The sequence below is a fragment of the Henckelia pumila genome, chromosome 3, assembly GCF_033568475.1.
Source record: "Henckelia pumila isolate YLH828 chromosome 3, ASM3356847v2, whole genome shotgun sequence".
Classification (NCBI taxonomy): domain Eukaryota; kingdom Viridiplantae; phylum Streptophyta; class Magnoliopsida; order Lamiales; family Gesneriaceae; genus Henckelia; species Henckelia pumila.
The window spans coordinates 178564419-178583321 of NC_133122.1; the positions used below are offsets into that span (position 1 = coordinate 178564419).

General features: G+C 37.1%; 1 protein-coding gene across 1 annotated transcript in view; it reads right to left on the minus strand.

Annotated features, from left to right (window-relative positions):
• Nucleotides 1–7458: 7458 nt before the first annotated feature.
• Nucleotides 7459–18903, minus strand: part of LOC140887517 (WRKY transcription factor 6-like) — a 40488-nt gene continuing 29043 nt past the window's right edge. Inside the window, exon 6 of the transcript XR_012151912.1 lies at nucleotides 7459–7563. The gene's annotated coding sequence lies outside the window, so the exon portion shown is untranslated. The remainder of the gene's footprint in view (nucleotides 7564–18903) is intronic.

The following is an 18903-nucleotide window of genomic DNA, read 5'->3' on the forward strand; positions in this document are numbered from 1 at the left end:
AAAAAATAATATTTTTTCATATATGGATAAGGTAAATTAAAAAATCTGTCTCATTAAATTTACCCGCAAAACGATCTTATAAGAGTTTTTGTATTTTAATTAACTTCATATTATAAGTTGGTAAATTAATGTTCATCATTGGATCCATCTTTAGGATATTATTCTAAAAATAAGTAACATGAAATATTCTCGATTTCCCATGTCACCATGGATGCAGTAAAAGGTAAATATAACTGTTATCAATTGTTTATGAAAAAATATTTTACGATATAAGGTCATTCTCTTTTAGTAACTCGATTCTCATTTTAAAGTGATTAATAGTTAAACACGATCCATTTGTATTAATTTAAACAAATCGACTTGATATTTGAATTTAGAATAAAAATCTAGGCTTCGAAACCCTTCGAAGAGTTCGAAAGATCCGAAGGCAGTTCGGGAGCTTCGAACTGCTCAGAAGCAAGATCGAAAGCAGAGGCAGAGTTCGGAAGATCCGAACTGGGATCGAAACGTCCGAACTAGGTTAGGTCATGCAAAGTTTGAGGTGCCAACTACACACAGATGCGTGGGAGTTTGGAACATCCGAACTCAGGCATCCACTTAGGTGTTAAGAGACTTTAGACATGTCGATGCATGCATGGGATAGGAAGGTCAAAAGTGGAGATCGGAGCTTCCGAAGTGGCCATCCGAGCTTTCATTCCCTCGCTCATTTTCCAATCTCCTCCCTTGTAGTCAGTGATTTCCTGGTTGTTCTAGCCATTCGATCGGGGTTCGGGCACTAGCGTAGCGCTTTCGGAGTAGCAGCGGAGCTGTGCCAAGAGGCTGGGCCTTCGACTTCAAAGGACTAAGGACGGACACATGTATTAGTCTAGACTCTTAATAGCTTTTGGGAATAGCTAGCTAAGGCTTTTAGTAAGCATTAAGTGATATGATACTTATTTGATTATAGGCTTGGACTTGTGAGCTAGAGTGTTAGGTTGCTTGATAGAGGTACAGACGTAGTATCCGAGATACCCTAGTTGAATATGCATATTCTATGTGTTGTAAGTTTATCTGACAATATGTTATATGTGTATATATTATATCACGATTATTATGCTACATGCATTATTATGTTGAGCATATACCTTGTTATAGCCTGTGGTGAGATCGCTCAGCCCCTTATTCTTTAGTGGATGGTTGGACCTGTTAGTACATGATCAGGTCACCTATATCGTTATTTGTTGGACTGTCCTGATAGTCGATAGATCACGTATTTATGTCTTGTAAACAGTACATGCATTTTAGATGTTCATTCCTGAGCGTTAAGGAGCGTGCTAAATATCTCACATCGATTGAATTAAGTTTTTTGGGAATTATATATATGGATTTGAACAATTATCTTCCATTGAGCTAGCTTTTGGGGATCTCAATAAATAGGATGGAACAGATTGAAATTCACACATTTTTTAAGGTTCGGACAACAATCCAAGGGTGTACTGTGTGGTCTTTGTTAATGATTGTTATTAGCTATGATATTAAAAAAATGGCTATAATTAATTATACTGTGAAACACACATTTATGTTTGGTATGGTTGAATATTTCAAAATTTTGTTAAATAAAATCTGAAAAGTATTTCCTAGAAACTCTTCCAAACACTACCATTATGAAACAACAATCAACCCACAAGCTAATAAATCATATAATATTTATTTATTTTTATCACTCGTATTATACATCAATATCTTTTTAGCATTTCATCATACGAATTTGTTGGGGTGCAATCCACAGTTTACATAAAAAAATTTATTTTTTTTTTATTTTTTTTAGAGAAAATATTCATATCATTAACTAATCCAATCTTTGATAGCCATTACAGACAACCAAATAGGAACAACACCATACAACCATTCAAGATCATCAACAGAAGCTAGAGCTTTTCTCGCCAATGAATGAGCCAATCGATTTGCCGACTTTCTCACGTGATTGAGGGAAATAAATATGGTAGATTTTAGCCCTTCATGAATATCCATTATCAGATTACCAATCAACCCAAGATTCTCAACTATATGATTCACATCTTTAACCGCAAGCAAAGAGTCTCAAAATACACACACTCGTGAGAAATCCTGCTGAACACAAAATTCCATCCCAGTACGAATATATAGCTTCTAATTCCGTAGCTTTCACCGAATTAACAGTGGTAATAGATCGAGATTTTGCTCCTAGAATCACTCCACGACAATCTCACCACTATCCTGACACTATACAAATTCTTACCTCCATTCTTAGTTGATCAACTAAGGGTGGTTTCCAGCTCCTTTCTGTCTGAATACACGACCTTGAAGATACGAAATTCCCACTTTCATAGCTATTTCTAAATGCATCCAACAACAAGAAAGCCCAATAAATGTTAATACCCCTTTTTTGGCAGTTAGCATCATGATTCAATCTGCAAATTTCCACCCAAATTGCCCATACCATCATCGCAAAGGTTTCCACTTCTTCTTTTTTCTTCATATGCCTAACTATCCAACAACAATTTACAAACGATTCTTTCTGCAATGGCTTCAAAATGCTCAAAAAAACAAAGTTTTTCCATATATTTCTCACTCCATTACAAAACAGGAGGCAATGTGAGGTAGTGGCATAATCTAATCTGCACAATGAATAGATTCCATTAGTAGACACATGACTCCTTACCAAATTAGTGCTAGTTGGAATGTAATCACTGGATTCTCTCCATAAAAATACTCGCACTTTAGGAGGAATACGGAGTTCCCAAATGAGTTTCCACCATTCTAGGAAAGGATGTGATGACTGGTGCAGAGGATGATTGAAACGATCCTTACTCAAATTTTTTTTTTTATATTACATATATGCATCTACACTTAAAAAATAATTATTCATACAATTTAATACATAATAAAAATCGATTTCATGTCAAAAGTTTAAATACTCGAACACATTAGAAATCCATGCAAATGACTAAAATATCAAAAGTATGCAAACTAGTGAGAAATAGTAAACATGTGCGGAAAATAGCTCAATACATAAAATATCTCATCGTAAACTAAATCAACTTAAACATGAGCTGGCGAAGGTCACGGGTGTGCTAGCTTGTCACGGATGCACAAAGGTCTTCACCACCAGTCGGGACCAAAATCTCCTGAATAACATCAAACTCACATGCACACCATTTAGATCTAATGAGCCTAAAGGCTCAGCATGCTCTATCCTTTAATAACAAATACTACATAATAAGGTCGCATGCAAGCACATATCATATAAAAATATCATCAAGTGTCAAAATGCATGCATGATCGTGAAAACGTTGCATAATACTGAATCATAAACATAAACTCGTCGTAATCTTAATCATAACATAATACGTAACATAAATACATAACATAACCATGGCATGTCATAATCATAAAAATCATTTCATGTGGTCATATCAGTGAAGTGCAACCATAAGCATTGATCAATCTAAAAACCAACGTACTTGGTGGCGACCTATGGGGTGTTTCCCCTACGCCCTATGCTACTTCACCCAACTTTTGGGGATCCATAGGCTCAATCATAAGTGGAAAGGTAATCGGGCCCGGTATCCCGACCTCCAGTCCCGTATTTGTCACAAATCACATTAATTTCTCAAAAAATATTTTTTTACATGCCCATAATCTTAACATAAAAATACATGCGTGAATCATGAACTTAAAAATATCATTTTCCTTAAAATTCTATCCGTAAATATATATTTAATTCATTTCCATAAAAATCATTCTTATATCAAAATATACATATACATAAATTAAATATGTATTTACGGGCTATTTTGTTTGCCGCTGGCTGGTTCGAGTTGCTGCCCCTTAATTAAAGCTCATAAACTTAGACCGGCTCAATAACATTAATCCAGACCCAAAAATACTTAGACTAGCCCAATCACATTTAAAATGACTCCATTAGATTTAGATTGACCCAATAGTACTTAGCTCAACTTAGAACTTAGTCCAACCAAATAAATAAACAACTTAGGCCCATTAACAAATTTAGTCCAACATATAAATTAAACAACTTACGTCCATTAATGAATTTAGCCCAATTAATAAATTAAACAACTTAGACTCATTAACAAAATTAGCCTAGTTAATAAATTAAACAACTTAGGCCCATTAACAAATTTAGCCCAATTAATAAATTAAACAACTTAGACTCATTAACAAATTTAGCCAGTTAATAAATTAAACAACTTAGGCTCATTAACAAATTTAGCCCAATTAATAAATTAAACAACTTAGACCCATTAACAAATTTAGCCCAATTAGTAAATTAAACAGCTTAGGCCCATTAACAAATTTAGTCCAATTAGTAAATTAGGTTCAATAAATATCTTAATCCCAATAAGCTTGGCCCAACAACTTGGCCCAATAAAATAACTAAATTCTTGGACTCCTAAATAATTACCCGACCCAAAATAAAATAACCCGGACCCAAATCCGTAACATAAGACCCTAATACACTTGATCTGACCCGGACAACCCACTTGCCTGAGCCCTTCCCGAGCTGCACACTAGGTAGATCACCTTACAACCGTCCAGCTATTCACTTAGCCAACACTAGCTCAATCCACCTTAAACAAAAATCCAAAGGGACCTAACCCAACCATCAAACCAGTGAACAACAGTTAAGACCAGTCATGACATAAAAATCATCCAAAACCAAGTCACAATGCATAAAAATGTGAATGATTCATGAATTAAAACTTGAGCTACCATATCCACATACAAGCGTAACAACACGATTTAATCATAAAAAAAGTGAATATATTGATCTAAATGGGTGAGCAAAGAAGAGTATAACATGCCTTTGCGTTTAAAACGCGTGAAAAACTTATACAATCGCGGTTGCGTATATCGAGACTCGGGAATCTCATAATTCCCAATTGTGGAAAGCTCCATTTCCTAAATGACTGATTTCTGCCTCTAAATATTCTTAGCTAGCTTCCGATCTACGAAAAATCACATGAAGATCAAAAGTCAACTATAGTCAACTCTGGTCAAAATTTGACCAAAAATTTTCGAACTTTATTGCGTTCTCACCGCTTCACGGTTTTGAATCTAGAATCAAAACTTTGATATTTGGATCCATCACGCCGAACCGGTAAAAAAGGGTTAACATTTCGGTGGTCGCGGGAAAATTGGGGAAGACAACGGCGGCGCGGCGGCGATCTGCAAATCAGCTCCAAAATTTATGAAATGTGGCAGGATTGTATAGCTCAACGAGAAGATTCCAACGCACTAGGCCACGACCGGATCGGACAACCGTGGCGGCATAGATCGGAGAAAAACAGGCGACGGCGGCAGCGTTCGAAGCTCCGATCTACCCGATTTCGACCAGAAAAAAGATGCAATAAGCTTAGGAAAGGTTCTAAACATCACCTACTACCATTTAGAAGCTCAAAAACCAACTAAATCGAGCAAAAACCCGACCAAAATGTGCGAGGAAGATGATGAACAATGGTCGTGCGTTCTCGACTTCGTGCTCGCCAAATCGGACACCAAAACTCACGATTATTTTTATGGTTGTGACCGCCTCAACGAGAGCTACAAGATGGCATGCTCAATCGACGGTGAAGGGCGGCGGCCGGCGGTCGGCGACGGGAGGGGCGTGAATGGGGGTTAGGGTTTAGTGTGTGTTTTAGGTGTTTCGTGCATAAAAGAGAGCACACTTAATATTATATAAATTTGTCCTAAAATGACCCGGTCTGATCCATTTCAATGCTCTTGTGTTATTTTACTCCAATATGTAATTTAACACATTTTTACCATTATCTGGAATAGCGAACTTTGACCTGTCAGCTAGACAAGTAAATTCTCAATAAATAAATTGAGTCAATCTCCGGCGTTGACCAAACACCCAACACTTGACCAGTCAACTTGGCCAAATATTTTTTTCCAAAATTTAATTATCTGGCAAAATAATTATTTTAATTCCAATATTTCAATAATTATCTCAAAATATCAATATTATCAGATATTCAAGAATAGTCAAACTCATTGACTAATTGACACGTGTATTTTGTAAATACACTCTATAACTCTTTTAGTAGCAATAATTATTTTATCAACTCAATAATTATTTTAATTGTCAATTAATTCAGTAATAAATTTTTGGGGCGTTACAAGGATGCCCTCTATCTGTCTCCATATGATAGCCCGATTTAACAATATACATCCCATTTTCACTACTCTTCCAAAATCTGATGTCCTCCCCTCTTCGGCTCTTCTTCGATTCAATGGCATCTCGAGAATTTCTTTCGCCTCAAGCTCATAAAATATTTGTTTGACCAAACCCTCATTCCAAACACCCTCCAAATTAACAGACTCGACACCTTCATATTAATATCGGCCATTGGATTTGAATAACATTTATTTGAAGGCAAACCAACTATCCACTTGTCTGAATAAATTGAGATGACTCTACCATCCCCAACCCTCCAACATAAACCCTTTTAAAGTAACTCACGACTCCAGTATAGTGATCTCCACACAAACGAAGGGTTATAACGAAGACCAGCAACCATCACATCAGAATTCTTAAAGTACCGAGCCTTAAGCACACTTGCCATCAAAGAATTTTGATACCTGATGATAATTCGCCATACCTATTTTGCTAAAAGCTGCAAAATGGTTACGATAATAATAGCAGGTTTCCCAATATGCACGCTGGATTTTCTCATGCATACCATCCTACACCACATTTTGTCACGCATCCATAATAATTTTTATCAGAATGCACGCCCTCTCTGAATTATTATTATTATTATTATTTTGGCTCTATTGATATGTAAATTTTAGGCAATTTTTGTAGTTTAGTTTTTTTCCCCATAAATAGAGCTAACATGGTTTCTGAATTATTACATTTTTTGTCTTTCATGAAAGTGAATTATTTTTAATGTTCTTTTTGTCGTTGAATTTCTTTCTAAATTTTTGTGGAAAAAAGAAAATAAGAGAAAATTAAGAAAAACAAATATCAGATATATCTCTATCTTTATCTTTATCTCTACCTCTTCCATCTTTTCTATCTTATTAAATTTGAGGCCTATATAGTAACTACTTTTGGTAGGTTATGCCATACCATTTTTCATCTCATTTTATGTTATTTCCGTATCTTGTCTTTAAGCATAGATAATACAAAGAGGCAAGAGCGTTGAAAAGATCCACAAGTAAAGAGAAAAGACTTTCCCGACCCCAATTGGATATGCTAATTGATGAAGCAGGTGAGCACTTGAGTTCGATGATCCTTATCAACACTTTATTAGACTAGCATGTAGTGCGGTTTACTTGGTTATCGTAGTTTGCAGGTTAATGCGTTAATTCGAGATTTATCCAGTTCACCGAAAAATAGCAACGACAGATTCCATGTCATTAAAAATAAAAAAACCATTTCCGAATCCATCCAAAAATAAACACATCTCTTCTCCATTATTTTTCTATTCAATTTTTGTCTACATTGAACAAAAATTAGGCTTTCAATAATTATTCGAAACATGAAACAAAGAATATTGTATTATATCGTTATACCTACCTATCTATAATTTTCTTTTTCTAGAAAAAAAATGTAGTAGCCCAGTTTTATTTTGCAAGATTAAGTTGCTAATCATGTTTAGAGTTAATAAAATATGATTAAAGGGTTTTTGAATAAGAACTAACGCACCAAGGAATTGGGTCTAGAATGCCGAAAAATGGTTAATGGGCGTATTTGGGCTCGGGCAGTTCGGAGGATCCAAACTTGGTTCGGAGGGTTCGAACCAGAACGGAGCCATCGATGGAGTTTGGAAGCAACAGATGAGTTCTGAGAGTCCAAACGATGATCGGATCGTCCAACTTAGTGCCATGCACGTGGCCAGAAGAATTACACACGTAGCCACATGCAAGGAGATCGGATCCTCCGAAGTGGGATCGGAGCGTCCGATCTCACCCAATCGGAACGTGGCATCCATGCACAAGATCGGACCGTCCGATCAACGCCTATAAATAGGGGTCGGATTTGCCTCATTTGTAATCGTTCAAAATCCTCTCCTCTCCCGTCATGCCTTTATTTTAAGGGTTTCAGGACTCTTTCTTTAAGAGTTGGAGTTGGAATTAGTATTTTTTTTATTATAGCGGATAGTGTCCGCAGTATCAGCCAAGCGGTAGAGCTCTGGAGAGGCGTATATGGGTCGTAGCTAGGCTATGCCCAAGCTCTGGGGCATGCGAGATCAGCGAGCTGACGACGGATAAAGGTATGGATCTTGTTCTCTATAGTAAATAGGGAGTAGACTATAGTTTAATTAAGGCTTTTAGAGCCTAGTAGGTGATGTTTGTCATGTTAGATAATGCATGGTATTTATGCATTGTAGTGCTACATGGTAGGCTTGGATCTAGAAGGGGAGCTTCTAGGATCTGCCTTAGTAAGATACGGAAGTATTATTCGAGATATACAAATTTGAGTATGTATGTATTATGTGTTTGCATGGATTATGTGATTGCATGTTTTATATGTCTTTATATACAGCATGTCACGACTGTATGTTGCATACATGAGCATATTGAGCCTTTACCTTAGAGATATCATGTAGTATGGTGCTCACCCTACAAGTTTGTGGATGGTTGGATACGTAAGTCTTGTGTCAGGTCACCTTGATGGTTGGGCACATGTACTAGTATCAGGTCACCATTATCCACTGGGTATATGAGCCATCTCCTGAGGCGACGGCGCAACGCGCTATATACCCTGGGCCCGACCTATGAGCTTGTTTCTTGACCTGAGTGTCTTGGTACTCAGTTCAATTGCATTCATGCGCATATAATAGTATATACTCATACTCTCGTACTGAGCATGTTAGGCTCAATTCCGGTTGTTTTTCTATTGGCTGGATGCCTTATTCCACGGGGCAGTTGCAGGTAGTTATCCCGGGGACAGGGATGTTGTGGAGACCTCAGGTTGCTAATCTCAATTCTTCCGGGCAATTAATGAATAAGCATCATTAACTAAACAAGTAAGGAAGAATATCAAAAAAAAAAATTTCAATTAGGGGTGCGCTCGAGCGGCATTTTTCCGCCACTCGAGCGCCCACTATTCTCAACTTTTGGGTTGAGATCATGGGGCTGCGCTCGGGCTGCCAAAAAGTGCAGCTCGAGCTCAGCTCTGGGCAGAAAAACACCCTGTTTTTGCAGCTCAATCTTGGCCATTTCCATCTCTTCCAAAACTTGTTCTTTTGGTTCCAAAACATGATAATTCAGATCTAAAACATACACATACATTAATACCTAGTGCAAACCATGTTTACAAGCATGGATTACAACAAACTAAAAGCTTAAAACCATCAAATTCAACTATACATAAGTTCAACATGTGTTTTTCCAACCTAACACAAGTATCATGGCTTTTTAACATGCTTCTTAATAAAGTCTATGTTACATCACTTCTTCTAAAACCTGAGTCACCACATGCTAAGTCTCTCACTCGAGCTACCCTCGTTGTCTCTGGCTAGTTGCTGCCTCATCTGTTGTCATGCACACATACAAAACAAGACAACAGCCAAAAACATCCGGTGAGAATATAATTCTCAGTATAAACAACATATACATGCGTTAAAATAAAATCATATCGACTCTAAACATTTCGACTCAAGAATAGAGTAAGACAATGCATATATAAAGAATTGATTCCTATCACACTCTTTGCCATCAAGATTCGTATACGATCTTAACATGGATATCCATATATCGTCGTCTCATCAGACTCGAAAATAAGGTCGTACCAGACCTTGGCATAAGAATCAATTCATATCTCATATTATATCATATCAAATAAAGATCCGTACTATCTGAAATTGATCAACAACATCAATAATAAACAATAAAACAAGTATGTGATTTATCGGGATAACTCAAGAAGCTTCATTCTTGAGTTTCAAATCCCTGACTCTCGATGTTGTCTTATACCTTCTTATATTTGGGTTCTTGAGTGCTTCAAATCTGAAAATATATCACCAAGAACACATATAAAAAATCTGCTCAACCATACATCAATATTCAAGGCAAAACTAATTGCAAACCTTGCTCCTTCTTTCCTAGTTTGAAACTGGAGGCTCTGGTTCGTTCTCCCTTGATTTCAAGTCTGAAAACCCAGCAAAATAATCTCATAACATCATCAAGAACTCACTTCAAACTCAGCTCAATCACAAGATGTCAAAACGACTTCAAATCGCAAACCGATGGCATAACGACTAAAAATCGATAACCGAAACGATATCGTATTCCATCCACAATTATATCAACTCATAACCAGCATATATCATCATAAATCAGCATATCAAAGGTACAAAGGTTCGAACCAAGGCTGGACATATCATAACAAAGCAACCGATACCCGTTCTTCAACCCGATTTCGAATATACAATACGTATAATCTCAAAAACAACTAATCATGCTCAAGTCTGATTTTTCCCAATATTAAACTTTTAAAACATGCTGGAACATAAGAAAACACCAAATCGAAGCTCTTGAAGAGAAGATCGCAGCGCTATTTTCGGAATTAAATTCGGATAACCGGATATTAAGTTATGGCAAATTGAAGATGAAGAATGGAGTTGGAAATCTGATTTCTCGATTTCTTAAGTCTTGAATTTGATAAACATACGACATACACGTTCATATCTATTAAAGCAACAAGTGTCCTCCACTAATTCCACCAATTGCACTTTAGCCCCTAAAGTCTTCATTAATTGCAATTCAGTCCTCGTCAAATCTTTTAATTCAATTTCAATCCTAAATAATTTAAGAATATTAGAATTTAAATCTAAACTCCATATATTCTCAAATTAAAAAATCTTGGATCAAAATTAAATAATTTCAGGCTTTACATTTCTCCCCTCTAAGACTTGAGTTCGTCCTCGAATTCATAAGAAATCTATACACACATAAGATAAAGAAATAACAGAAATACTGAATACGACTCACATCAGGAAAATAGATGAGGAAATATTTGTCTCATGTCTTCTTCAGTCTCCCATGTCTCTTCTTCAAGGCCATGTCGACTCCACTGAACTTTAACTAACGAAATAGTCCTGTTTCTGAGTTGCTTTTTTTTCGATCGAGAATTTGAATAGGCTTCTCGAAATAACTCAGAGTGCTATCAAGTTCAGCTTCATCTACTTGGATAATATGATATAAATCAGGCTGATACTTCCTCAGCATCGAAACATGGAACACATCATGAATACTAGATAAAGCTGGAGGCAATGCAAGTCGATAAGCTAGATTACCTATTTTCTCCAAAATCTCATGCGGTCCAATAAAACGTGGAGATAACTTTCCTCGCTTGCCAAATCAAACAGTACCCCTGAAAGGTGAAATATTCAAGAATACTCTGTCTCCCTGCTCAAAAATCAAAGGTCGACGTCTCACGTTTGCATACTTTGCATGTCTGTCTTGAGCTGTCTTCATTCGCTTCTGAATGAGTTTCACTTTGTCAGTCATCTCTCTAATCATATCAGGACCAATCTCAGGTACCTCTGTAACATCATCCCAGTACAACGGTGATCTGAACTTCTTACCATATAATGCTTCGAATGGAACCATCTCAATACTAGTCAGATAGCTGTTGTTGTACGAGAACTCCACGAGTGGTAACGAATCTTGCCAGTTTGTACTTCAATCAAGTACTACAGCCCTCACCATATCCTCAAGAGTTTGAATCGTTTGTTCTGACTGTCCGTCAGTTTGAGGATGATAAGCAGTACTCAAATTCAAACGAGTACCTAAACTTGTTTTAAACTGTGCCAAAAATGAGATGTGAATCGAGGGTCACGATCAGACACAATAGACTTAGGCACTCCGTGCAATCTTACCACTTCTCTGACATATATTTCTGTCATCTGATCATGTCGATATGTCATTTTGTATGGAATGAAGCACACTGATTTCGTCAACCTATCAATAATCACCCAAATCGCATCACAATCTCGGGATGAACGTGGCAACTTTGTCACAAAGTCTATAGAAATATGATCTCATTTCCATTCAAGAATTGACAAACTCTGTAACAAACCACCAGGTTTCTTTATCTCAGCCTTTACCTGTTGACAATTCATGCACTTAGATACGTATTCAGTGACATCTTCTTTCATCTGTTTCCACCAGTAATGATTCTTCAAATCATTACACATTTTCCTGCCACCAGGATGAATACTATATCTACTGCAATGCGCTTATTTCAATATCTGCCGTTTTAAATCAGAAACATTTGGAACAACAAGTCGGTTATTCACATATAAGATATCATCAGCACTGATCTTATATTCAGATTGATGTCCAGACTTAACCATTTCAATTGATTTTTGAATACCCTGATCTTCTTTTTGTGCATCCTTGATTCGAATCAACAATTCAGGTTCAACTCGAATCGCACAAACTTGAATAGGCCTCATATATGTAACAAATGTTAATCCAGAAATGCAAAAATTTTCAATCAAATGAGATACACCTATAGTAGATAAGGATAAAGCACATACCTTCCTACTTAGGGCATCTGCAACAACATTTGACTTCCCTGGATAATATTTGATTTTGCAATCAAAGTCCTTTAACAAATCTAACCATCTTCGTTGTCTCATGTTCAATTTAGATTGCGTTAACAGATATTTCAAACTCTTATGATCAGAATAAATTTCGAATTTCTCACCGTACAAATAATGACGTCAAATCTTCAGTGCAAAGACGATGGCTGTCAATTCAAGATCATGAATTGGATATCGAGTCTCATGTGACTTTAACTGTCTCGAAGCATAAACAACAACAAGATATTGCTGCATTAGCACACATCCAAGTCCCCTGTGAGAAGCATCACAATAAACAGTGAAATAACCAGTACCTGAAGGGATAGTCAAGACTGCTGCACTCGTCGGCCCTTCTTCAACTCAATAAAACTATATTCACAAGCTTCAGTCCAGATATACGATGCATTCTTCTGTGTAAGTTGAGTAATAGGTTTGACAATACTCTAGAAATATTTAATAAATCAACGATAATAACATGCTAAACCCATAAAACTCCGTATCTCTGGTACAGACGTCGGTCTAGGACAACTGATCACTGCTTCAACCTTACTCGAATCAACAGAAATACCGTCTCCGGATATAATATGACCGAGAAGTATTACCTTCCTCAACCAAAATTCACATTTTGATAGCTTGACATACAATCTTTCTGCTCTCAAAGTCTTCAGAACTGTTCTCAAATGGTCAGCATGATCTCATAGGTTCTTGGAATAGATCAGAATATCGTCAATAAATATGATAACAAAATCATCAAGATATTTCTGAAACACCCGATTCATAATACCCATAAATACCGCTGGAGCATTTGTCAAACCAAACGACATTACAATGAATTCAAAGTGACCATACCTCATTCGAAAAGAAGTTTTCGATACATCTTCATCTCTTACTATCAATTGATGGTAGCCGGATCTCAAATCAATTTTAGAATATATCGACGAACCGTGTAACTGATCAAAAAAATCATCAATTCGAGGTAAAGGATAACGATTATTTACCGTATCCTTGTTCAGTTGTCGTTAGTCGATGCACAGTCGCATTGATCCGTCTTTTTTTCGTACAAATAGTACTGGTGCGCCCCAAGGAGAGACACTCGGTCTAATGTATCCTTTGGATAATAGATCTTCCAACTGTTCTTTCAACTATTTTAATTCAACTGGTGCCATTCAATAAGGTTCTTTTGAATAGGTTGCGTACCTGGCATCAGTTCAATGCTGAAGTCTATCTCTCGAAATGGAGGCAATCATGGAATCTCGTCAGGAAAGACATCAGCAAACTCACTAACCACTGGCAAATCAGCCAATTTCGGGCTAGTTTTCATCACATCTACTACATATACAAGAAACCCCTCTGCTCCTTTTTGCAATAAATGTGTCATGGATAGAACAGATATCAAAGGAATACGAGATTTTGAACCTTTACCATAAAATCTCCATTCATCAGCCATTTCAGATCTAAACTGTACAACCTTCTGAACACAATCAACTGTAGCCCTGTACTTGGTTAACATGTCTATGCCAACAATACAATCAAAGTTTGATAAGCCAAGCACAATGCAGTCTATTTCAATCTCATTACCGTCATACTGCAATGTACAATTTCTAACCGAGTTAGTAGATACTATACATTTTCCCAAAGGTGATGAAATAGATACAATAACATATAATGGTTCGATAGGTAATGAATGCAATAACACAAATTGTTCAGAAACAAAGGTATGAGAAGCTCCTGTATCAACTATCACATAAGCAGGATAACCACAAAGAGAACAAGTACCTGCTATCACATCATTAGGTGATGCCTGTGCCTGCTCCTCAGTCAAAGCAAACACTTGAGCTTGCTGTCTCGATGGTTGACTTACTGTCTGACTTCCTCCTTGTCTACCTTGTTGCTGAGTCTATGGTTGGAATGAATGAACAGAAGATGTCTGTCTCTCAAATTGAGCCATTAGTCTCTATGATCCCGCACCTTGTGAACCTCTAGACCCTCGTTGTGGACATACTCTTGCAAAATGTCCTGTAGCGCTTCATCGATCTGCAAGATCTTACCGATCGAGCGGAGCATGTGAAGATGAAAATAATAGGCATTGGAATTTTTGATCGATCGATCTACAAGATTTTACCGATCGAGCGGCCAACAAGGTTTGCAAAACAGTAAGATCACATTTTTGCTCGCTCGATCGGTCAATGTTTACCGATCGAGCGAGCGTCGCTGTCGGGAAAGAGTTATTAATTTTAGAAACTCTTTTATTTTGGACTCTAGTTTTATTAGGTTTATATTATTCCATTTTGGTTGGTTGCAGATATGGAAACTGCCAAAAACTCCTCGACACTGGTCGCTGGCATGACGAACTCCACATTTAGTACAATACACCTCAGAACCACTAGACTTTTGTCCCGCTCTAAACTGTTTGGAACCACTCAAGCTTGACGAACTACCTCCAGAACGTTTAAATTGTTTTCCTTTCCCTTTAAAGAAACTTTTCTTACCACTGCTAGAACCTCCTCCTTCAAATCGAGGTGGTGGTGGAATATGTGGCTGTTCTTGGGGTTGTCTTGCTGGTGATGGCACAAACGGTGCTCCTCGTTATCTCAGTAACCCAGCTTCTGCTCCCTTTGCACGATTAAGAGAATCGGCAAAGTTGTTTGGTCATCCCGCATTCACTAGGGTAAAAACATTTGGATTCAACCCGTTAATGAACTGTTCAGCTTGAGCTTCATCACTGTCTGCTATATGGGGAGCAAATTTCAGCAGACTCGTAAATTTGGCAACATACTGTTCAATGTTCAATTGCCCTTGCTGCAAGCTAGCAAATTCTGCTCCTTTCTCATTTCTATAAGACACTGGGAAGAATCGTTGATAGAAAGAAGTTTTAAAAACATATCACGTAATGACCGTACCTCGTTGCTCCAGTGCTCTACGTGTTGCTATCCACCAACCTTTCGCAACTTCGTGTAGTTCATGTATAACCAATTTGACTCGAAGATCATCTTTATAGTCATGGAATTCAAATAACTCTTCAATATCCTCGAGCCAACTCTCACATTCCAAAAAATTCTCAGTTCCGTTTAGTGTTGGCGGTTTAAACGACTGAAAGCGTTTCAACAGAGTTTCCATCGGAGTAGCAGTCACATCCATCATATATCTGGAAGTACTATCTTGTTTAGTTCTTGGAATTTTTGTTGTTCGTGGCAATTTCGATTCTACTCTCGGTGCTTCTGTTGCTTGTGCCACTGTCGGTTCTATCACTGTTTGTTCTGGAAACGGAACTGTGCCAGTCTGTCTTGTCACTGGTCTTCGAGGCATATCTGATAATTAAACAGATTAGTGCATAATTCAACAATATATCTCAGACTACAGTTTTGTTTCAGTCTTCCTCTGATTAGCACAAGTATGCCTTCTCAAGAGATCAAGTCTGATCAAGAATCTATGCTGATTTATTCTCAATAGCTGATGGGCATGTTTGTGTTGCATATTTTAATATCATTGTGTTGTTGTTTTGCATGCATTTATGTGTTTTAATTAAGCATTGTGTTCATATTTCATGTATCGCATCTACATTACATTCTCCCGTGTTTATTGTATAGGACGTAGCATTTTGTCGAGGAAAAGATGGAAAAGCTTTTGCGCGAGAATGAATTACGGAGCAGCAATGATCCAAAAATCATATTTAATTTTATATAAGACAAAATCTGATCTTCACCGTCCAGAATAAATTTCAAGATGTTTTGAAGCAGCTGTCCAAATTTCAGCTCAATCCGACGGCTAGATCTCCGGATATGAATTTTGCAAAATCGCTGCTCGCTGGGAAAAAAGTTGCTCGCTCGAGCCCAAAAGATATGAAAACAGTAGGTTCGGAATTTTTGCTCGCTCGATCCGCAACATCTTGCGGATCGAGCGAGATGTGCTGTTCGGGAAAAATTCTGTAATTTAGGAATTTTTATTATTAAGGACTCTAGCATTAATTAAAAATAGATATCTTGAATTTTAAAGTGAAAAGGATGATTCTGAAGAACTCTTGACGGCTTGGAACGCGAAGAACTATCTGGCGGCTAGGTTTTATCTTTCTTGTTCTTAGATTTTAATTCTTCTTGTTTTTAGTACTTGGTTGAGGAAGACAAAACCCTTGATTTAGTTTATTCATGAGATTTTGATTTTCAATGTTTGATTTTTATCAAGTATCAAGAATTATTCTGAATTGATTGATATGCTTGTGTATGAGATTTTTAGATTGGCCATCTTAGGATTTCATTATACAAACAAAAGCTAAATTAGAATTCAAATTCGTATTTCTTTGAAACCTCTAATTTGCGAAGCATCTGCGTGTAATATTTTCTGCTGTTGAATTTATTATTTCGTAGGGATAATAATTGACTAGGCTAAATACAACCGCTGGTGTTTGTGTTGTCTAGTTTCGTCAGTTTTACTAGTTTGAATGCAACCGTGGATTTAAATCTGATCGCTGGTATTGGGTTAGTTTATGGGGTAAGGGTTAACTTAGACTGCTGTTGTCTAGTTAACTAAAATTAAGGTGAGACTGGAATTAAATTTCCAATGACGAATATTTGATGAGATTAATTATTATTTTAGTGAATCGATGATTGAATGAATGAATATCAAGGGTGTAGTCGATCGATACCAAGTCTTATTTCGTATTGATTTCCTCAGTTAATTTTTAATCTTGCATGATAGTGATAATTTAATTATTTAATTGCTAAAATTTTTAGTAGTTAATCTCAACCCAAAACCTCCTTTTATTTTAAAGAACACTTTTAAATTTACCTTTTCTCGTGGGAACGATCCCTACTCACACTACTGCATTATTTGTTTATCTGATTGAGTCGGGTAATTTGGGCGTGATACGACTAAGCGTTACCAAATTTTGGCGCCGTTTCCGAGGAAAGGCGTTTAATTTATTTGTGTTTTTGTTTTTGTTTCTTTGTTTTTTTTTTCCTCCTAGTGCTACTCTGGTTTGTTCGTGTGTGCAGGTGAATCTTCGGAAGAAGAAGAGTTTTCATACGACCCAGAGATAGAAAGAATTTTTCATAGGCGAAGGAGGACTTTTATGGTGTAATACTTTGAGATGTCAAATCTACAAGTATTCACAAGTTTTACCCAGCAACACGGAGAGCCTTTCTACGCAGCATGGAAGAGATTCAATGATTTAGCAACCATCTTCCGGTATCATGATTTTTCTAAATATTCTCTCCTTACATATTTTTTTGATGGTTTGGATGCAGTGACAAGAAAATGGGTAATTGATGGAGCTTTCACAACCGGTATATCAATATTTTGCCGAGATGCTGATACCATGAGACGCCTGTTAGATGATATGACAGAGTTTGACTATTACTGGTATTCACAATCTCAATACCCAGATTTTACAGACCAACCATTCGAGCTTCAAAAGGAGGAGGGAAGTTGTTCGCAGTTGATTTTACATTCGCTGGAAGATATCATGAGCAAGCTTGTGGCATCGACTGTGGAAACTATAGAAGTTTTGAAAAAGTCTAGATGTGACCTTGCGGAGCACATGGAGAATATCAAGAGATCATTCGTCCATGAAGACCGAGAACATGAAGTGAAGCAAGATACTCAAGCATTGACCAACCCAATTTGGTTTAATGATGATGACTCAGAGAACCAGGATTGGGAGTGCGAATCAAATCATGCTGAAGATTTAGGGGCGTTTGCGTCTTCTCTTCTTATTGAACCGCAGTCGAAAGATGTTATGGAAAAAATAGCGTATGATGGAAATTTTTTGCCACTCAAGTTTGAGGATGATGGAGTTCAAGAGTCTATCGATATGAGCTCATCGATAGTATTATCATACACACATCCCCAAGATCCTTCCTTTCCATTAGTACCAGTTTCAAAAGATTTTGGCTTACGAGAGCCCGCAGAGATGTTCTCTTCCTATGTTTACCAGCCGCTCTTTGAGCAGTGCTTCTGAGAGTCAAGCCGATGACTGAAAATCAAGCGCTGGCTGGGAGGCAACCCAGTGTCTTTTTTCCTTTATTTCATTTTTTTGTTTTTATTTTGTTTTGTTTTGTTTTGTTTTATTTTCTTTGTTTTCAGGAGCCTAGCCGCCCCATCTGCAGACCAATTTTCAATATGAGTCTCCCATTATTCAGCCTAAGGCCAAAGAGGACGCCAACGCCAACACTTGAACCAGGGTAGTTTTGTTTTAATTTTGCATCTCGTTATCATTTTGTTATTTGTGTTTGTGTCGTTATTACTAGAGCATTGAGGGCAATGCTTTGGTTAAGTGTGGGGGGAGTTCATTCGATGGTTTGTCATTTTGTTTGCATTCGTTTGT